Below are 22,996 nucleotides of genomic sequence, written 5' to 3' on the forward strand. Positions count from 1 at the left end.
GCCCAATGCAAAGGAACGCAGGCTGTGTCTCCAGCTGCGTCTCCAGCTTCTTTGGCACCTTTCGAAATCTTAAGTTCTCTGAGGCAGGGGAGCTGCCGAAAAAGGGAATCTCGAACACAGAGAAGTAGGGTCCCGCCGACTCTTTTGTGGCCATGTGTTCTATCTGAAGCCCCATGCTGTGGCTGTGCTTACTTCCAGCGTGCTTCTCTGAGTGGACGGCAGCGTTCAAGAAATAATTACAGCACAAAGGATGTTAAAGTTGACCAGGCTGGAGGACTAGATCAAAACGGGCTGTCTGGAGGAGGTGACACCATCACCAAGATTTGATGACTGGATAGAATGAGTTCATCAGGTAGAGTCGGAGGGGGAGAGTAGTGTGTGCAGGGTGATTGTGATTAGCCAGAGGAGAAATGGATGAATTCATTTGGGCAGAACCTCTGTTTCCACCTAGGGTGGTGACCTTAGCCTCAGGGCCAGGAATCTCTGTGACAGTCTCAGAGGGTCTGGTGACCCCTGGGTTTCTCTGTCCTTCAGGAGTGGGGAGGGAGAGTGTCTGAAGCCTGAACCCTGTGAGGAGTCTGGAGTTGACTGAGTCAGGCTCAGTGGTACCCAAGTTCGTTTAGTTCAGCATCTGAGTCTCTCACCTCTTAGGGTTATTTGACCCCAGGCTGGCTGCCAATAGCTGCTGCCTACCTGTTCTGAACCCCCTCAAGGGTTCAAGGTAGGAACTTAGCATGTGCATCTCTGCCTGGCTGCTTAGAATGTTCATAGGTGAGGATGGTAAGGCTAAATTTCCTAGGACCAGGCCCTGCATTTCCCTAGTGGCTGAGTAGGATCCTCTTAGCCTTGGGATTGATCACTTACTTGTTAGAGACCCCAAATTCAGCTTCAAGAAAATAGATGGTCTGTGTGGGGTGTCTTCACGCCAGACCTGAATAAGAGGATGTTCTTTGCCCTTAAAATCCAGCTCCTCCCTCCTGCACAGACCCAGGCTACAGTTGTCTTCTAGGGAAGGAGACTTTACCGAGCTGGCTATGAATGTTGACTCTACCATTTACTAGCTGGACTTGGGCAAGTGATAAATCACCTGTTTAAGTCTCAATTTTTTACCTGTAAGATGGGGCTGGAGGACTGTTGTGGTTTTCTATAAAGTATGTAAGCCCACAGAACCAAAGACATGGGATTTAATTTGAGGGTCAGACCTGATAGAACAGGTCTCAGGAGAACTGAGCTCTCATAGGATTAAAGAAGGCAGAAAAGGTTCTTAGAGAGCAGGAGTGCTGCCTTCCAGGGCACAGACCAGCAGGCCTGTGAGGTGGGTGGGCCTCTTGAGATCTTCCTAGTCAACTGGAAAAAATAGACCCTGGCCCAGCCATTCCTGCCTGAGTCCATCCTGTAGCTAAGCAGCCTGGGCCTCAGCTGTGTTACAGCGCAGGTTTATAGGCCCCTTCCTGAACCTACATTCACAGAGATCATGTTATTGCAACTTGAGACTGGTGGCTAGGAATGGCTCTTCACAGGCAGCTCCAAAGCGATGTGGGGAGACACCCTCTTCTGGTTTACATCACAAACTGTGTTTCTCCCTGAAGATGGAGGGAGTGGGGACTCCCCCTACAAGGGGTAAGCACCCTAAGGAGTTGAGGAAAAGGACCCGGTGCCAATGCTGCACACCTAGTACTCAGAAGGAGGAGGCCAGTCTGGGGTATACAGTTGGACCTTGTCTTAAAAATGACAACCAAACCAAACAGAAACAACAACTGCCCCCCGCCCCCCCCCGCAATCCTCCTCAAAAGTCACCAACAACGAATAACATAGAAAAACCACTAGTAACCCAAAACAAAAATGATCACTACAACAAAAAGAACTGAGTGCGGAGATCTCAAGCTGGGGTACTTAGCTCCAAGGTGACGGGACAAATACCATGGTCTCAATTTCCCAGCACAGTTTTCTGCTCATCAAAGGCCTTATGCTAGAGTTGGCAGACTCTAATGCTGAGGGAGGGTATGTGAGTAAATTGGGTGGGTCAAGTGTTGGCAACAGTGTGTGTGTGTGTGTGTGTGTGTGTGTGTGTGTGTGTGTGTGTGTGTATAAGGGGAGGTGTCAATAAAGAACATTCTCATGAGAGAGAGAGGGGGAGAGAGAGAGGGAGAGAGAGAAAGAGAGAGAGAGAGAGAGAGAGAGAGAGAGAGAGAGAGAGAGAGAGAGGGAGAGAGAGAGAGAGAGAGAGGGAGAGAGGGAGAGGGAGAGAGATCCATGAAGAGCTGTAGTGTGTGTGTGTGTGTGTGTGTGTGTGTGTGTGTGTGTGTGTGTGTGTGTGGTGTGTGTGTGTGTGTGTGTGTGTGTGTGTGTGTGTGTGTGTGTGCGTGCTATGGAGTGTAGAGTCTGTGAGCATGTTTGTGTGCATGTGTGTTCATCTGTCCATGATAAGCTTGTAGAGTGTGTGTGTGTCCATAAAGAGCTGTAGAGTGTGTGTGCACACAAGTATGTTTGTGTCCATGAGGAGCTGTAAAGCACACGTCCAGTCTGAAGCAGGGTAGCTGCTGCTCCTCCACACCAGCTGCTGTTGCCATGGGGATATGCAGGCTTTGGGTTGCCAGATCCTCAGATATTTTAAAAATAGCTTGAAATCTGGACTTTTTTTGTGTGTGAAAATTTTCCAATTGTGTAGGCGACCCTTCCTCCCACCTTCTGGAACCCCTTTGCCTTCTCTGTTTCTACCACCCATGGGGGCCACAGGCTTCATGAAGTGATTCCTGGTAGGGAAGGGTAGGACTGCCTTAGACTTGTTCTCGCGCCTCCTCCTTGCTGGCTGTGATGGGCTATTCTTGGTTGTCAACTTGACTACATCTGGAAGTAACTAAAACCCATCCAGCTGGGTACATTTGTGAGGAATTTTTTCTTAATTAAATCATTTTAAGAGGGAAGACCCACTTTTGATCTAGATCTTTTGAGGTGGGAAGATCCACCTTTACTCTGGGTCATACCTGGCGTCAGCCTATATAAGGGACATGGAAGAAGGAAGCTTGCTTTCTTTGCCTGCTTGCTTTCCTTGGCAAGTCCATTCTTTCACTGGCATTAGAGCCTATTCCTTTGGGATTTCAGTGTACACTGAAGATCAGTTGTGACATCCAGCCTCACGGACTGAACAATTACTGGATTCTTGGACCTTCTGTTGGTAGACAGCCATTATTGGACTAGCTGGACCAAAGCCTGTAAACTATCCCAATAAATTGCACACACACACACACACACACACACACACACACACACACACACACACACACACACTGAATCTCTCTATATATAGATTCATTCTATAAGTTCTGTTCCTCTAAATAATCAAGCTAATATAGATTTTGGTACCAAAAATGATTCTAGAGCAACAGAAGTCTAAGGATGAATTTTTAAAGGATCTGGAATAGGTTTCCCAATTTGCCAACACCTACAGTTACTGAAGCCTCTCCTAGAAGCTTGGAGAGTACTGAAGGCCCATGGTGTGAACTATTTTACAAACTTAAGGAAACAAATGCATTTGATTATCCTGATTCATCAATTGTGAGAGGCAACGGATTTGGTGACTCTGAATACAAAACTTTTGACCATTTGTGGAAAAATAAGGAAAACGATGCTGCTGATTGGTTGCTCCTAGCATCTCTGGACAGAGGAAAAGAATGAGCTCTGTGATAAAAATTAACTGACTTCTAGTATCTCAGAATATTGTGAAGGACAAGGAACTCAGAGATAAAGCCAACAAGCTCCAGATACATATAAAGTCTAACGTTTCTAAGTGTGCCCTGGAAGAGAATCTTCTCTCCAGCAGCCACAGAACTCAAGTTGCAGAAAATCAAACTGAAGCCCTTATTATAAGGTTGGCTGAATTACAGCAAAAATTCAAGCTCCAGCTTCAGAGGGTGCCAGTGACAAAAGTTAGGACATTGATTGGTACAGAATGGGATCCTGCAATGTGGGATGGAGACGGGTGGGAGGACCCTATTGAAGCTGAGAACTTTGAATATCAGATTCTCAGGGGTTTATCTCCCGGAGGAAGGAGTCTCTCCACCCTCAGCAGAAGAGGAACTCCCACCTCTACCCCCTCAAATATTGCCTTTTCTGCCTTTGACTGAGGAAGTTAATCCCTCATCATCTGTTAAATCAGCCGAGACTTTCTCTGAAGGAAACACCAGACAAGACAATACTGATGTCCCTCAGGGCCCTAGTTGCCTCTAGATCTATAACCAGACTCAGGTAAAGCAGGCTCCTGGAGGGGAGGTGGAAAGTGTGGTCCATGAGGAGGTGCACTACACTACTCAAGAGCTTAATGGGTTTGCTAATTCATTCAAGCAGAAGTCTGGGGAATATGTGTGGGAATGGATTTTGAAGGGTGTCGGATAATGGTGAAAGGAACATAAAACTGGATCAGGTTAAGTTTGTTGATATGGGCCCTCTGGGTGGAGAGTCTAGGTTTAATATGGAAGCTCGCACAGTTTGTTTGAATTGTTGGCCTACTGAAAAGGAGTTGGAGATGCCTGATATCCCTTGGCTTAATGCTGGTGATGGGATTTTAAGGCTCAGAGAAACCACAAATGCCAGAGTGGGTACACTGTGTAAAACCTAAACCATAACAATGGGAAGGCCCAGAAGACATGCCAATCACTAATCCTACAAGAAGCAAAATGGTGAGGGGGCACCAGCACATTTGAAGAGCCTTATTGTTGACCATTTCCTTGTGCCAGACCTTAGGGCTGGAGATGCTGCGGCTCAGTTGGCCTTTTGAAGTAGTGCTAATTAGGTGGTAGCAGGAGGTCTGGGTAGGGTCCTTCAGAGGGTGGTATATGCTTTGAATCAGTGTCCAATATATGGTACAGTTTCTCGCAGTGCCAGGATCCACAGGTCCAGGAATCAAGGTGTGAAAGGGAATATATAGTTCCTCTCACTATCACCCCCAATGATCCACTAGGAAAATTTTGCTTCCTGTTCCCATGACCTTAAGTTCTGCTGCCCTATAAATTTAGTTCCAGAGAGGGGAGCACTCCTGTCAGGAGACACAACAAACATTCCTTTGAACCGGAAGCTCAGACTTCCCTCTGGTCACTTTAGGCTTCTAACACCCTTAAACTAACAGGCTAAGAAAGGAATAACAGTGTTAGGAGGGGTGATTGATCAGCTTACCCAGGGGAAACTGCATTGCTTCTCTACAGTGGAGGTAAGAAAGTTTATGTCTGGAGTGCAGGAGATCCTTTAGGGCATCTCTTGGTGCTACCATGTCCTGTGGTTAAAGCTAATAGGAAATTACAACAGCCTAATCCGGGCAGGAGGACACAGGGTAGACACATCAGGAATGAAGGTATAGTCACTCCTCCAGGAAAAGAGCCAAGAGCTGCTGTGGTGCTTGCTGAGGGTGGAGGAAATACAGAATGGGTAGTAGAGAAAGGTAGTTATAAATACCAACTAAGGCCACATGACCAGTTGCAGAAACAAGGATTATAATTGTGCTTCTGTCCTTATTGGTTAAGAATGCATTTGCACAGATATTTGTTTGCTTTATCATGTAATGTAACGTCACTAAAGAGAATGTTGGTGGCTGTCATATATTTAAGTTTGGGATATTAAAAGACTGCCCTCCAATGAATATTGCCACCCTTTCTAAAATTTATCATGTGTTTGTGATTGTACAAGGGATAGTTATAGCATGTCAAACATAATTATGATCTGGCTAAATATATAATGTGTTTGTGATTGTACATGGGATAGTTTTATCTTGTTAGGTGTAATGATGATCTGGTTAAATACTTCTCCAGCACCTGGGCTGAGCTTTCTGGGGGAAAAAAAGGGGGGGCATTGAAGACAGGGCAGAAGAACGAGGAATATGCATTGTTTTGGTGACTCACAAACCCACAGAAGGAAAGTGGCGGGAACAGGAACCACGGAGCCTGGGCCAGGTGTCAGGCACCCCAGGGACACCTTCCCACATGTCTCCATTCTCTCTGAGGTCTTGTATCCTCTTTGGGATGCCATCCACAGTGGGGGTGGACCCATTTGGCCCTAAACTGCGCTCACTTTTTCTCAGCATCTTCCTGTTCCCTGGTTCCAAGGCTAGCTCCTCTTAAGCTCCTCAAATGTCACGTCCCCAGAGAGGCCTTTCCAGTGCAGCCCTTACCTCCATCTTTCTGTGTGCTACAATATGCTCTTTAGCGTCCTCAGATACCTGAAGTCACGTGCTTACTTGTCACAGGTTTTCCTCCTGTGGACTGTAGGGCTGTGGAGGCAGGGCCTGGCTGTCACACATGCCGCTTCTCGGCTTCATGGCAGGAATCTGCTAGTTTTGTGTTTAATGGACATACCCTGGTGACTAAGACTAACTGGGAGGCTTTTGGACAAAGTCCTGAGAGTCTTTTTAAGATTGCAGTCACCTCCTTTGCTTGAGGGGTGTATCTATAGCAGAATCCAGTCTTTTTTCATCTTTTGGGGGGCCTGGAAACTCCGGGGTTGTTTCCAGGATGCAGCCTTAGCAGAAGCAGAGTTCAGTCCTGGATCTCCCTCGCTGTGTGCCTCAGCTGTAGATGGGCAGTGACAGTGGCTTCAGTTCTGATGGGCCGTGAGAAGAGTGGGTGCTTCTGTGTGTGCTGTGAGGTGGTTTGTGGTGTCTTTGCACCTTTGGGTCCTGACTGGCAGCTTGGAGTTTATTGACAAGTGTCCTCCCCCACCGAACAGTGCATTTTCCCAGCCTGCCTTGCTTTTTGCCCAAGGTGGGTTTCCCTCAGCGAGATCAGCGACAGGGGAGCTGAGTGATAAAGATGAGCTGAGCTGCCAGAAGCAGATGGTACCACAGGGAAGAAACCACAGATGCTAGGGGAGATGTTCTGAGCCAGAGAAGCCCCACTCAATTGTTCCTGGGTCTCAGGTCTCCTCCCAGAAAGGGAGGGGCCTCCTTGTGAGGGGGATTGGCAGAAGCAACTTGGCCATGATGAAGGCAAAGGCCAGAAAAAACTTGGAGTCTTCATGTGGAGGACTTGGCAGTGGGGTCCAGATAGACAGCTGTTTGCACAGGGAAGAGACTCTGAGACTGGGGCTGAGGGTGGACGAGCATCGTGTGTGGCATCCAGTTTAGTGAATGTTCGTAGCTGAAAGCACAGGGTCTGTCACCATAGATAGGGTATCAGGGGCTGACACTGCACCTCAGGGCTCTAAGCTCACCCTTGCTTCTTCAACACTGTTGATGAAAATCGATAAGTAAACTTGATTGAGTTTGCTGAGAACCCAAAGCTGGGATAGAGAGTGTCTTAAGTGGGAGGAGATAATCAGAATCCAAAGCCATGGGAGGGTTGAGTGCCGCTACTTTGTAGCAATATCACTTCCCACAAGTCAGTTAACATTTTTCTTTTTCAGAGAAGCCAATTGAGCCACAGCCTCACATATTCCAGGCATGTGCTTTGCCACTGAGCTACATCTACTGTCTGCCTGTCACATGTGCGTGTGCGTGTGCGTGTGCGTGCGTGTGTGTGTGTGTGTGTGTGTGTGTGTGTGTGTGTATGGTTTTAGCTTGCTTTCTATTGGTGTGATAAACAGCATGACTGAAAGCACCTTGGAGAGGAGAAGGTTTATTTCTTCTTACAGGTGTAGTCCATTATTGAAGAGCAGTCAAGGCAGGAACCTGGAGGCAGGAGCTGAAGCAGAGGTTGTGGAGGGATGCTGCTTACTGGCTTGCTTTCCATAGCTTGCTCAGCCTGTTTTTCTACATAACTCAAGACCACTTGCCCCTGGGTGGTACAACCCCTAGTAGGCTAGGTTTCCCGAAACAACCATTAACCAAGAAAATGCCCAACAGACTTGCCTACAGCCCAGTCATGGAGGCATTTCCTCAACCGAGATCCTCTCCTACTTGTGTCAATCTGACAAAATTGCTGATCGGTGCAGGTGTCTTTCCTCAAACACTCTTCACCTTCACTTATTTGAAAAAAAGTTTTAGATTGACTTATGTGTATGAATGTTTTGCCCCTATGTGTGTCTATAAAGCACCGTGTTATTATGGATGGTTGTGAGCTACCACATGGGTACTGGGAATTGAACCCAGGTCCTCTGCAAGAACAAGTGCTCTTAACTGATGAGCCATCTCTCCAACCCCTACCTTTATTAAATAGTTAATTAATTTTTTGAGCCAAGGTCTCTCACTGAACCTGAAGCTCAGAGATTCAGTTAGGCTGAGTAGCCAATGAGTTTCCGGAATCTACCCATCCCTGCTTCCCAAGCTTTTTCTGTGGGTGTCGGGGGTCTGAACTCAGGCCCTCATCCTTCCACAGCAGGCATCTGAAGAAGTTAGCCATCTCCCCAGCCCACACAAGCTTTCTGAATCTTGGCTTTCCCCTCTGCAAAATACAGACAATGCCACCTACAGTGCAGTTAGTGAGGGGTCATGAGACAACTGTGATTATGATACTAGCCATGTGTACCTGGCACAGAGTAGGCCCTTTAATAACTGGTGGCTGTTGATGTGATTGATGTCAGTGGGAGCTCCTTAAGGGCAGGGGACTTGTCTCTCATTTCTGTACCAGCACCTGGTACTGCGTGGGCACTGAACAAATGTTTGTCAGATGAACGAACAAGATGAATTTGACAGGGATAAATGTCAGTTCCTGCACTCAGATCCAAAGACCCAGCTGCACAGGGATGCAGTGGGGGGAGAGCTGTAGGGATGCAGTGGGGGAGAGCGGTCTCAGTACCAGCATATGTGAGAAAAGTGGAGGGCTTTACCCTGGTGCAGATTCTGGCCAATGTGAGGTGGCTGCCAAAAAATAGCCAAGGCAAGCTCTGGTGGCATTACCAGAGGCCCTGTGGACCACTCTCAAGGGCCACATACCATTCTGTCAGATGAAGTGGGGAATGAAGCCCAAGACCCACATCACAGAGAAATCCAGGCACTGGTCCTGGAGAAGTTCCCATGAGGCATGTGGTGACATTCAGCCCTTGCCTCTTGCATTTGCTCGGGACACCATAGTAACAGCACCAAATCTCAGTTTCCTTATCTGTGAAACATCAAAGCTACAGGTTGGACGCGGCATGGTTGCTGGGGAAAGGCAGGAACCAAGTTCAAGCCTCGCTGGACTCACTCCCCCACCCTTCTCTCCGAGCTCCCTGTGTGTGGGCGGCTCACACTGGAGGACAGCTTGCAGGAAAGCTGTGGGTGGCCGGTGGAGTCTTTCCATTTTTGGGGGGTTGGATCAGGATTACATGAGTGGCTTCTCTCGGGTAGAGCTCCATGCCTCTTTCCTCCAATTGAATCCAATTAACAGATCTGAAAGATTGGTTACCTCTCTGGTCCACGCCCAGACCCGGCCAGCTTCCTTTTCACGTGCGGGATTCTGCCCTTACTTAATATGCACAAAACTAGATTTTTGGTCCTCTGCCACAAACAGCGCTCCAGCCTGGTGGTCCCTATGCGTCCTCTGGTGGCTTCAAGGAGTCACTGCATTGGGCTTAGCATAGGGTTGAAATTAGACATTTTGGCAAAATCATGGCCCTCCATCAGCAACAGATGCGTGAAAAAAACATACTATGATATATGTATACAGTTGGATTATTTATTAAGCACTAAACATGAGGGAAATGCCATCACATACTACAACATTCATGGACCCTCAACACTTTTTTCTTAGTGAAACAAGATACAAAAGGCAGATAACTATAATTTTGCGTCTAGGAAGCACTAGAAAAGGAAAATTAAGACATGCAGGAATTAGAATAGAGGTTTTCACAGGATGAGAGGGCTTGGAAGGAGAGCTATTGCTTAACAAGTTCAGAATTCCGTTTCCCATGACAACATCCTAGAGATGGGTGGTGGTGATCATTGCTCAGCACTGTGGATATGCAGAATGCCACCGAGATGTACTCACAAATACAGCGTGGTGTCTGTGAGTGCCCGCGATCTCAGCACTCAGGAGACGGAGGCAGGAGGAAGCATAAGATATTGTCTCAAAAAACAAAACAGGGCTGGAAGAGGACTCAGTAAAGTGCTTGAGGACTTGGGTTCGGGTCCCCAGCACTCAGGGACTGTAAAAATCAGGGTGCTGATTTTACAGGATCTGCTCCAGGTAGCAGATTCCTGGAGCTCATAACAGCTGTGGTTACCTGCACACTATTAAGCCAACCAAAATTCCAGCATGGATGGAAGGGCCCCTGAGGTCTCGTCCCCAGTAGAGGAGCTGTTGGCAGTTGGTGGCTGCTGAGGGAGAGAGTCACTTTCCTTTCTTCGGGAAGGCTGCCCATTCCCCAGTGGAGAGGACCCCCCAACCCCCATGAGCATATGGGCAGCACTAATTGGACTTGAGGTTATTAATTACAAATTTTTAAAAAGAACACATGGGGTTGGGAAAGAGGCAGGGTGGGGGACACTAACAGGAATTTTAGAGTGGTAAGGGTGGATGGATATGATAAAAATATATTGTAAAAATGTATGAAAATGTCAAAGAATAAATTAAATGTTATTAAAATTAATAAATATAATTAGAATAAAGTTTTCCATTTTAATCATGAGCAACTTTATGTCTCTTTGCATGTTTGCGTGTGTGTACTTACGTGCAGCGGCCAGACAGAGGTCAATGTCGGGTGTCTTTCTCGGGCTATCCACCTACAGATAGAGTCTCTCTTGGAGCAGCTAGGCTGACTGGCCAGTGAGCCTAGGGATCTGTTAGTCTCCATTCCCTGCCCCCTGCTGCTGGGGTTACAGATACACGCCACTGCACCCTTATTTTACAATCCATGGCTGCCAGGATCCAAACCCAAGCCCTTAAGCATTTTACTAACTGCTTAGCTGTACTTAAGTGAGCACATGCGCCCGGTCGTGGTCCTGCTGGGTTTTTATTTCAAATCCTCACTCTGAGAGGTCTGAGCTGGGTCTAACATTCTAACATAAGAACAGCATACTTCCTAGGGAGAAATGAAACTTGAGCATATATTTTGATTTCAAGAAGTGCTGACCCAGAGGAATTTGAATTTTTGCTAAGTGGCTTCTTTACAATGTTTTTAAAGTGGAGTTTTGTCTCATTTAATCCTTTGATAGAAAAGATAGTACATTTTGTTTACATTTCCCACACACATGAGCAATACCTTCAGAAGTAGAGGTCCCCCCACCTTCATTCTTGTCTTGCCATCCAGTTCTGCTGGGAAGCCAAGAGCAATGACAATAGCTTGTGTTCTGGATGTCTCTGGGGCTGGCTGACAGTAACACATAGGGAGACATCTGATGCCTGGCACTGAGACATTTCAAACGCATGCCTTCGGGAAAATTGTTGTCCACCTATGCTGGCGTCTCAGTTAGGATCTCTATTACTGCGAAGAGACACTATGACCATGGCAACGCTTATAAATGAAAACATTTAATTGAGGGGGCTACTTACAGTTTCACAGGTTCAGTCCATTATCATCATGGTGGGGAGCACGGTGGTGTGCAGGGAGACATGGTGCTGGAGCTGAGGGTGCTACATCTTGACTCAGAGGCAATAGGAAGTGGACTAACTGTCACACTGAGGGAAGCTTGAGCAAAAGAGTCCTCAAAGTCCACCCCTACAGGGACACACTTCCTCCAACAAGGCCACATCTCCTAATGATGCTATGCCCTTTGGGGACCATTTTCTTTCAAACCACCACAGCTGGATACTTCTGTTCAAATTACTCTCTTATATTTATTGTATTTTAAAAACTAGCTTACAAACTAATGGATCTCCATAAGGGTTCTTTAGGTATCCTGAGTCTGGCTAACCCACCCTACCCTGTCCTGTTCCCAGAACCCCAGTCCCATCTAAACCTTTAACCTCAAGCATGCCTGTCTCCTCCTTTCCTGTTGCCTGTGCCCTACTGTTCCTGCTAATGAATTTTGTTTCTTGGGTTAGAAAACTGTAGGCTCCATACGGTGTTTTCGAGCATCCTTCCTTTTGGTTAAGCCTTCTACCATCTCATTTCCCGCCCCTACCTACCTCTGTCTTGAACCTCTCTGCCCTCCAGTAGTTCCCCCTTTACTTTCACTTAATTATCCCCTCTCCCCATCCCCGGTGGCCTGCCTGTAGTTTCCTGACTTCCACATGTACTCCAGGTTAAGGGCACACAGCAGAAGATGAGAAGCTGGCATCCACGTATGAGAGAGCTGTGATTTTTTTCTGGGCCGGGGTCACCTCACTCAGAGTAATGTTTTTCTAGTTCCATTCATTTACCTACAAATTTCATGATTCATTTTCCTTTATAGCTGAGTAATATTCCACTGTGTAGATGTACTGAATTTTACTATCCATTCCTCAGTTGATGGCCCTCTAGGCTGTTTCCATTTTTCCAGCTATTGTGAATAGAGCAGCAATGGACATGGATGTATGACTATTTCAGCAGAAGAATGTGGAGCTCTTTGGGTATTTGTTTAGGAGTGGTGAGGTTGAGTCATAAGGTGTCCTCTTTACTCTGATTGCCACAGCAGCTGCACCCATTTACACGCCCACCAACAGTGTATAAAGGTTTCTTCCTTCCCCACACCTGTGCCAGCCTTTGTTGCCATGTGTATTACTGAAGATGGCCATTCTTACTGGGGCGAGATGCAACCTTAGTTTTAATCTGTATTTCCCTGATGGACAAGTATGTTGAACATTTAAAAAAAGTATTTATTAGGGACTGGAGATATGTCTCAGCAGTTAAGAGCACTGGCTGCTCTTCCAGAGGACCCATGTTCCATCCCCAGCACCCACGTGATGGCTCACAACCATCTCTAACTCCAGTTCCAGGGGATCTATAGACACCCTCAACTGGCCTCTGCAGGCACCAAGCACACATGTGGTCTACAGCCACACATGCAGGCAAAACACCCCCCCACAAAAAATAAATAATAAAAGCCCTAAGAGTGTTTATTAGCCAGTTTTACTTTTTTCGAGAACTCTCTGTTCAGTTCCACCGTCTGTTTTTCTGTTGGGTTGGTTGTTTTCTTGGTGTTTAGTTTTTTGAGGTCTTTGTTTATTCCAAGACACAAGTCCTGCATCAGCTACATAGTTGGCAAAGATTTTCTCCACTCTGTAGGCTGCCTCTTCACTCAGCTGACAGTTTCCTTTTCATTATAGGAGACCGTACTTGCTGGTTGCTGCTCTTATTTCCTCTGCTACTGGAGTCCTGTTCAGACAGCCCTTAGCACTGCCCACAGGCTGAAGTGTGCTTCCTGCCTTCTCCTCCAGGAGCTTCAGAGTTTAGAACTTCTTCTGTTGAAGTTCATGTTCCATACGGAGTTGAGGTTTTAAATTATTTTTAATTTATGTATTTATTTAAAATTTGTATGTGTCTGAGTGCTTGACTGCATGTATGCATGTGCATCACATGCACTCCTGGCCCTGTGAAGACCAGAAAAGGGAACCAGACCCCCTGGAACTGGAGTTACAGACTGTTGTGAGGTGCTGTGAAGGTGCTGGGACGCGAACCCAGGTCCTCTGCAAGAACAGTAATTGCTCTTAACCATTGAGCCATCTCTGCAGTCCTTGGCATTGGGCTTTGTGCAGGGTGGGAAGTAAGATTCTAGTTTCATTGTCTTACAGGTTGATATCCAGGTTTTCCAGTACCATTTCTTGAAGAGGCTGTTTTTCCTCTAACATGTATTTTTGGTATATCTGTCAGAAATCAGGCAGCGTAGTTGTGTGGACTCATCTGGGTGCTGTGTGTGTTCTAGTCTACGGATGACATGTTTAGATGCCAGTACTATCCCGTTTGGGTATACGGCTCCACAGCATAACTAAGTCAGGTATGATGATACCTCCAGCAGTTTTTGTTGTTGTTATCCAGGGTAGCTTTGACTATGTTTGGTCTTTTGGGACTCCGTATAAATTCTAAGATTGTTTTTACATGTCTGAGAAGAATGGCCCTGGAATTTTGACTGAGATTTCAGCGAGCCGGTGGATGGCTTTTGGTAAGTCAGGCATGTTCACAATATTAATTTTTCTGACCCATGAGCATGGCAGGTCTTCACACCTTCTAGTGCGCTTTCCAATTTCTTCTGTGAGCACCTTTAGGCTTCCATCACAGTGGTCTTCGCTTTAGTTGGTTAGGCTTTTCCTAGGTAGTTTATTTCATCTTTGTGACTATTGTGAATGGAATTGTTTTTCTCATTTCTTTTATAGCATGCTTGCTGTTGGTGTGCAGGAAGGTAACTGACTTTTGTGTGCTAATTTTGCATCCTGCCACTTTACTAAAAGTGTTCATCTACTTAACTGGATTTTGTTCCTCAAGTCTTTTTCAGCTAGGCAGCCAGGGTATCCAAGAAACTAAGTCAGGTCAATTTCTGCTTAAAGTCCCCCCTCCCCACCCTTCCCTTGGTCCCATCACCCCCTCTCAGCACCTTCTCCCACACTCTCCCATCAAGCTGTCACTCCAGGCTCTTTTCTGACTCCCGGGTTTTGACCTCACAGGCCACTCTCTGGATCATGTTTTCTGGTTTTCTCTGTTGTCCAAGTGAGCTCAGATGCCAGCTGCTCTCCCCTGGGACTTCACTACTCAGTCAGCTCCTGGTGCCTCACCTCCTCGGCTTCTCTCTCACCTGTCCTGTTTTTTCTTCTGCAGGGCTGCTGTCCTCACTGCATTATCTTATCTTTACAAACGTGGTTTGTTTAACTGCTTGAACTTTGTAGGGCACACAGCAGGAAGTCATCCCCCCACTTGCGTTGGCTCTGTTGCTTCTGACTTCCTTGAAAACATTTCAGGAGTGCAGCTATATTCCTGCGGCTGTTAGAGCAACTCTGAGTCCATCCATTAAAGAGTTCAGTTATTTCAGAGGTGCGCACTTGAGGGCTTTAGCAGTGATGCCACAATCTTTTTTTTTTAATGAATGTCTTCTAGAATTTATTATATTTCTGTTGTTTTCCAATTGGCTGATTTTATTAATTATTAATTAATATTATTTTAACCTAATATATTTTATTGATTATTTGGGACTTTCACATAATGCACCCCATCACCTTTACCTGGGAGGACAGTCCTGGGAGGTCTGTCCTCCAGCCCTTGTGGCCTCCACACCAAAAAAAGATTAAAAAAAAAAAACAAAAAAACAAGTTCAATTTGTGTTGTCCACATAGTCACTGGAGCATGGTCAAACTCCCTGTGGTCAACCCCTTAAAGAAAAGTGAGTCCTTCCCTACCCCACCCCTTCTAGTAGCCATCTATTGTAGAGAGCATCCTTACCGCAATTTTTAAGAGTTCTCTTAAATGGTTTCCTGTCTAGGTGGCTCTCTTACTTTGGGTGGGGGTTTTCACAGAAGCCTTCAATGTCTCTTTTTCTCAGTTGTGAGTCTGCAGTCATCCACATGACTGCAGAAGAAGCTTCCTTTACAGTTTATAGTCAGCAGGAACATGGATCATGGACTTCCACACAGTATCTGGAAACACCTACCTGGCCTCTGGTGTTAGCATGTGCCATGGATCTCAGCATGGTCTCCAGTGGCAGTATGGGTCATGGACACCAACACGGACCCCAGCAGCAGCCTGGCCACAGACATCAAGATGGCTTCAGGGGGCAGCACAGACCATGGACATTCACATGGCCTTTGGTGGTAACACTGGTCATGGACAGCGACACGTTCCTGGGCTGTAGCAGGACCACAGATCCAAACATGGCTCCCAGAGGCAGCAGGGATCACAGACATCAACATGGCCTCATGCAGCAGTGCAGACCAAGCACATCAACATGGCCTCTTAGCAGTAGCTCAGGCCTCAGACGTTGAAATGGTTCAGCCTCTCTCCACCTGGCAGGCACTGCTCCGTTCCTCCATCCTTCCTGTCCCTCTACCACAAATTTATTTGTCGCAGTGGCATTGGAAACTGCAGCATGTCATTGCAAATATTTTTTTGCCCACACAGCTCTCTGTGCAAATACTCATTCCCACGAATCATTGGTCTGGCTCAAGGCCTCTGGTCTCTGAAGCACCATAAATACCAGACCATCACAGAGATTTCTTCGACCACAGTCATGCTTCAGGTTTTCATCTTAGGTACTGATGACATGCTTCTGGATCTGGTTCTGCATCATTGCCTCCTTCTTGAGGTCCAGCAGCTCATAGATGGAGTAGGTGTTGGGATTTACCATCTGGGTCAGATGGCTTTGGAGTTGGCCTTGACTAGATCCTGATGCCCTTGACTTCCCCAAGTGCTGAGATTATAGGCATGTGCTAGCACACCCAGTTTTGTTAGCCTGTTAGTTTTACAACATAATGCTTTCATCATGACATTTTCATACATGTCTGCAATATATTTTGATCATTCATGCCCTCAGTACCCTCTCAGATCCTACCTCCACTTTCCCACCATTTCCCTTCCTCTTCACAAATAGCCTTTCTCCTTTCATATCTTTTTTTAGTCTAGCATCCATGTATGAGACGAGACATTTGATATTTGTCTTTCTGAGTTGGGCTTATTTTGGCTAGCTTTCAAATGCTTCAGCAAAACTATGGACAGCTGGCCCTCTGCACCTGCAGCTTCTGCAGTCTCTATTCTGTTAACTCAGTGGTTCTCAACCTTCCTAATGCTGCAACCATTTAATACAGTCCCTCATGTTGTGGTGACTCCCAACCATAGAATTATTTTCATCACTACTTCATAACTGTGATTTTGCTACTGTTATGAATCACGTAAATATCTGACATGCGACTCCTGTGAAAGGGTCGTTTGACCCTAGAGGAGTTGTGACCCGTGGCATGAGAAACACTGTACTAATCTCACTTAAAAATATTTTAACAAATTGCACTGGGTCAGGTGTAGTTGTGCAGAGGCAGGTGGATCCCTATGAGTTTGAAGCCAGTCTGTTCTATATAGTGGGTTCCAGGACTACCAGGGCCACATAGAATCTTATATTAAAAAATATGAATATAGGCCATGGTGGTTCATGCCTTTAGTGTGCTAGGCCAGTCAAGGGTATGCAGTGAGACCCTCTCTCAAAAAATGAAAACGTTGACATAGTATTTGCACTACCCTATGTATTATAATTCAAAGGTGATTTAAAGTATAGTGAAGATAATGCTGAGTGGGTTCTATGCAAATGTTACTCTAAATATTGCACATCCGTAGATTTTGATATCTGAGGGGGTCATGGGGCAAGATGCACATGGATACTGATGGGGACAGACAGACACAAAGACACACACACGCACACACAAAGTGCACCTGCATCTCCATCACTTCATCCTCCCTCTCATCCAGTTCCTTCATGTCTTGTGCAGTGGTGAGAGCCCTGGATACTGCTGACATCCTGAGGTCTAAGTGGTGACCAGATGGGTGTTCAATTATAGTATTCTTTCAATTTTTTTGTATGTTTGAAAACTCTCTTTGAAAAAGTTGAGTGAAAACAGAAACTACGTTAGTAAGCTAAATATCTAAATGTCTGTCTCTCCTCCAGCATAGTCTAGCCAGCTTGGCAAAGGCCTGGATTTCTTGGGGACAGATTTCCAGCGAGCAGTGGCACTGTGGTTGGTGTCTCTTCCCCCTTGAGTTCACTGCAGGCAGCTGTTCCTGCCTCTTCAGGAAAGGGAAGGGGAAGGCTGTGGGGGCAGTTCCAAACCACACAAGGAGAAAAAACAGTTCACCTGCCCCTGTTGGAAAGAAGCAAAGAGCCTTCTCCAGCTCCCTTAAAACCTTCCAGGCAGAAGTATGGTAACCACCTGCCTCTGGGAAATGTTTGCAAATCCTTTCGGAGGCAAAGCAAGCCCTTCTTCAGCCCTGCTCCCCAGAAATGTTTCACAAGATCCCCTGAAGCATCCATTTGAAATGTAACCAGCAAGGAATCCAGAGCCCTATTGCCCAGTTTCTGTTACAGCAACCTAGCCTAACTTCAGTTGGTCCTGGCTCCAAAATGGCAGACCTACCTTCCTACCTACCTGCTGTCTTATTAACAGGGAAAGTGGGATTTTCATTTGAATTATTAAACACAGGTGACCACCGTTATCACCAGACTTGGATGGATGAACTCTGTGTGAAGACAGGGTTGTTAAGTCTTCATTATTATCTATCGGTCGGTCTGTCTATCTATCGGTCGGTCTATCTATCTATCTATCTATCTATCTATCTATCTAGGTGTATAATATAATGGGGAACTTTCTGCTTGGCTACACAAAATGGGGAGAGTATTTCTCTTTGCAGTCTCTCGGTATCTTGCTGAATGGCACATTCTGGCTTAGTGGTTATTCGGTATTTCTTTCCCTTCCTCTTTTGCAGGAGACTTTCTGGATTGCCAGGAGACTGTGCCTTTCTTTAATTTGTATTTCCTTGGCAGATGGTGTGTGCCCCTTCCAGAGATGTGTGCTTGTGTGTCGTCTTTTCTGTAGAAAGAAATGGCGCCGTTTCCTTACAGCTTCGCTAAGGTCCCATGGGCCCCTATGTCTAATGTGGCCTCCTGCGGTTATCAGGGCAGCCTCCCCTAGAAAGGGCTTGAGAAGTGTTCACTCCCGGACAAAGGCTGAGGAGAGGATTTCCAGAGACTGCTATTGACCCTCTGGGTAGTTCAAGAGGCTGCTCCGCCAACTGAACACAGGACCAGTGTGTAGAGTGCAGCGAGGGGGGGCGGGGGGGGGGGGAGGGGAGGGCGTGACAACTTCCTGCACTGTGCTGGGCGCTGGGGACTAGGCTGGGCGCTGGGGACTAGGCTGGGCGCAGGGGACTAGGCTGGGCGCAGGGGACTAGGCTGGGCGCTGGGGACTAGGCTGGGCGCTGGAGATTAGGCTGGGCGCTGGGGACTAGGCTGGGCGCTGGGGACTAGGCTGGGCGCTGGGGACTGTGCTGGGCGCTGGGGACTAGGCTGGGCGCTGGGGACTAGGCTGGGCGCTGGGGATTAGACTGGGCGCTGGGGACTAGGCTGGGCGCTGGCGACTAGGCTGGGCGCTGGGGACTAGGCTGGGCGCTGGGGATTAGACTGGGCGCTGGGGAAGGCCAAGGCGCAGGTTGTGTGCCTAGCTAAGGCTAGGAGCGCCTCCGCAGTCACGCAGCCGCAGCCCTGCGGGATGGCTCGACAGCGACATCCTGTGGCAAGTGTGGAATTGTGGGGTCTCTACGGGGTAAGTGAGCCAAAGGTGTCACTGTCCTGGAACAGCTATGGCTGGGAAGAAAGTCATGTGACAACGAGGATGCTGGGGGCTGGCTCAGTAGACTGGAAAGGATATGTGTGGGACAAGACTCTTATGCAAATGATATTTCCTGAATATCAATTAACAAGTTACGGTGACACCGACATTGCTGAGGACGCTTCATTTCAGATGAAGAGTTAAGTTGGGTGTGTGTGGGGAGTTGGCCCTTATGGAGATTATAGGGGAGAATCAGTTATTTTTTTTCCTCTTCCCGTTTCAAGTGTCAGGTTTCTCTGTCTCTGTCTTTCTCTTTCTGTATTTTGACTATATTCTCACCGCGTAACCCAGGTTATCCTCAAACCGGTGATCCTCCCACCCAGCCTGTCCAGTTCTAGGATTACAGGCACAAAATACATTTTAAGTTATTTCTTGGAGACAGGGTCTTGGAACTTGCCATGTGGATGAGGCTGACCCCAGACTCACAGAGATCTGCCTGCTTCTGCCTCTGTCTCTCCAGTGTGAGATGTTTTTAAATTGTTGAGAATAACCACTGTGGGAGCTCCATGACAGGTATGCTTGGCACCAGTATATTCCCTGTAACACCCAGGAAAGATGCAGCACTGAATTTTCCTGGAAGTCTTGTTGGTTTTCATGGGTTTGCGCCCAAGAGGCATTGCTGATCTGGGCATTTACTGCAGGCAGCGGATGAAGGTTGGGATAGCTGGTCGGAAGATGACTCAGCCCCTGGCTCAGCCTGCTTTTGGAGATAATTTTCTCTTCATTAGGCAGTAATCAGTTTTAAGTTCCAATATGTTAAGAAGCACACTATTTTTGTCCTGTATAGAGAGACTAAGAAAATAACTGTCGATCTCCTGTGTATAGTAAAAGACATTGTTGTGTGGCAAAACAACACAACACAATTGCTTCCCTCAGCACTGAAAGCTGTGGACACATCTGGTTCCTGTTTATCAGTCAACCTTCATGTTTGATGTATTTATTTATTTCAAAAGTTAGTACTGAACACTGAGTGTCATTACGGCAGTCTCTCTCATACACTATTTTACTTTGTTCTTATTTGTCTCTTTTCAGCTCTGCTCTGCTCTACGTTTTGATATGTTCCTTATTTGTTATCGCTATGCCATCCCCTGCTCTCGCTCTTCCTCGTCTCATTATAACAATTCTGTTTTCAGAGTAAAGACTTGATCTGGACCTCAGTGTCAGATCCCTGGCTGGTGTCTGTGGATACATAGTCAAGAGATTTGCAGTGCAGGGCTGGGAGGTTACCTCGGTGGGTAGGCTGCCTGCCTAGCACACATGAGGCTTTGGGTTTGAGCTGAGCACCGCATGACCTGGCTAACACCTGTGATCCCAGCCCTTGGGAAGTGGAGTCCGGAGGACCAAGAGTTCAGGACCAGCCTGACAGCAAGTTGGAAGTTCTCTGGGCTTTATGAAACTCTGTTACAACCAACGAACATGTTTACAATACAAATGATGCATGCAGACATTTAGACAAGGAACTGTGGTCATTCTGCACCCAGTTCTGTATTGACTTTCAATTATTTTCCCTAAGGAAATGGTGAGAATCTGTAGCGGGGGTGGGGTGGGGTGGGGTGGGGTGGGGAGGGGTGGGGTGGGGTGGGGTGGGGTGGGGAGGGGTGGGGGTGGGGTGGGGTGGGGAGGGAAGACTGAGATTTTGCCTCTTTGTATTGTTCTTGTCTCATGCTGACTCCTCTGGTGGCTCTTTTCACCCATGACTCTGTCTAGCAGAGGATGTCCCACGATGAGCAAAATGCAGATGATTCCACCAGAGGGCAGTAGAACACAGTGTTCAGAGTTTGGCATCTGGGTTTGCAGGATTAAAGGCACCTGCAGCCAAGCTTTCTTTTGACCCCTGCAAGTTGTCCTCTGACCTCTACACGTGCTCCAAGGTATGCATGCATGTGTCGTGTGTGTGTGCGTGCGCGCACGCACGCACACACACACACACAACCAAGCAAATAAAAATGTTTAGGGAATGGAGACATGGCTCAGTTGTTAAGAGTGTTTGTTGCTTTTGCAGAGGACCTGAGTTCAGATCCCAGTACACACGTCTGGAAGCTCACAACTGCCTGTAACTCCAGTTCCAGGGAGCCTGGTGTCCTCTTCTGGCCTCTACAGGCATTGGACTCATATGCATACCCACTCCCAAGTACACAAATAATTAAAAATAAAAATAAAAATTTAAAAGAAAAGTTTGGGGGGCCCAGAGAGATGGCTCAGTGGTTAAGAGTACTGGCTGCTCTTCCAGAGGACCTGGGTTCAATTCCCAGCACCCATATGGCAGCTCACAACTGTCTGTAACTCCAGGTCCAGGGGGTCTGACACTCTCATGTAGCTAGAGTTTTCCTGCCTGGCCCACAGTCAGGACAAATCTCTCTCACCTGCCAGTCCCACAGCTGCTCAGACCCGACCAAGTAAACACAGAGACTTATATTGCTTACAAACTGTATGGCCGTGGCAGGCTTCTTGCTAACTGTTCTTACAGTTTAAATTAATCCATTTCTATAAATCTATACCTTGCCACGTGGCTCGTGGCTTACTGGCATCTTCACATCGTGGCGGCTGGCAGTGTCTCTGACTCAGCCTTCCACTTCCCAGCTTTATTCTCCTCCTTGTCCTGCCTATACTTCCTCCTGCCTGACTACTGGCCAATCATTGTTTTATTTATTGACCAATCAGAGCAACACATTTGCCATACAGAACATCCACAGCACTTCCCCTTTTCTTTTTTCTTTTTCTTTTTCTTTTTTTTCAAAAAGGAAGGTTTTAACCTTAACAAAGTAAAATTACATATAATTTGAGAATTTGGGTGTAGCTTCTCTTACTACTTCCTGCTGGAGGGGGGCGCTGTATCCTACAAAGAAAATTGTAGGATTATGGAATAGTCCATGAGGCTGTATTGTCTGAGCCAGTTGCCTTCAAACCATTCTGGATGTTGGATCATCTGGGCCATGGTGTCATCGGAGACCTTTCAGGGGGTCTTGGCTGGTCAAACCTGATGTATCTTAATCTGGAACAAATCCATAGCCTCTGGCTTTCTGTGGGAACAAAAGCAGAGTCTCCTTTCCAAAGCAACACATCCTTACATCCAAATTTTGAAGTCAAGGTATCTTTAAAATATACATATTGGTTTAACTCAACATCTTTTACAATCAAATGTTTTTCTGCAGTTAAAAATCCCAAAGACAACACAATCCAGATTCTCTGTGTAATATTCATCTTCACATGGCTTATTTTTTATATTAATTTTCCTGTCTCTTTAAAGACTTTATTTTTTAAAACTATGTATTTGTTTATATAACTGTATATATCACCCTTTTTGTCTCTTTCAAGCCTATGTATATTTTACACACATTGTAAACTATTACATCTGAATCTGTCTTATTGTGAATCTATTGCTTTAAACTGCAGCATTTGTAAGACTGAAACGGCGCTATGGCTGCTGGATCCGCCCACCTCAGCTTCCCAATATGGCGGTGGTATGTTTATTACCAGCTCTGGGAGCTATTGTGGGTCTATGCTTCTATCAAAGCAGCGTGTAGCCCAGAAACCTCTTTTTATTTTGTTTTAGCAAAGGCTAAATCCACCATGCAGCTTAATGTGCCACTTGTAGAGGCCTCATTCCCACCATACGGCAGGTTGAGCGTGCACGCTAGGAACCCACCAGTAGCTCAAACCAGCAGCTGCCGCTCATTTGAGAGAGACAATTAGGAAGCTGTTTTTAGCTCCATTTTAGAATCTTTTCTCAGGTTTTAGGTGGAAACTCTTGCCAACACATTGGGCGCCATTTGTAGCTAGAGTTTTCCTGCCTGGCCCACAGTCAGGACAAATCTCTCTCACCCACCAGTCCCACAGCCTCTCAGACCTGACCAAGTAAACACAGAGACTTATATTGCTTACAAACT

Source organism: Peromyscus californicus, unplaced genomic scaffold (assembly GCF_007827085.1).
Source record: "Peromyscus californicus insignis strain IS unplaced genomic scaffold, ASM782708v3 Scaffold_4__1_contigs__length_199733344, whole genome shotgun sequence".
NCBI classification, from domain to species: Eukaryota; Metazoa; Chordata; class Mammalia; order Rodentia; family Cricetidae; genus Peromyscus; species Peromyscus californicus.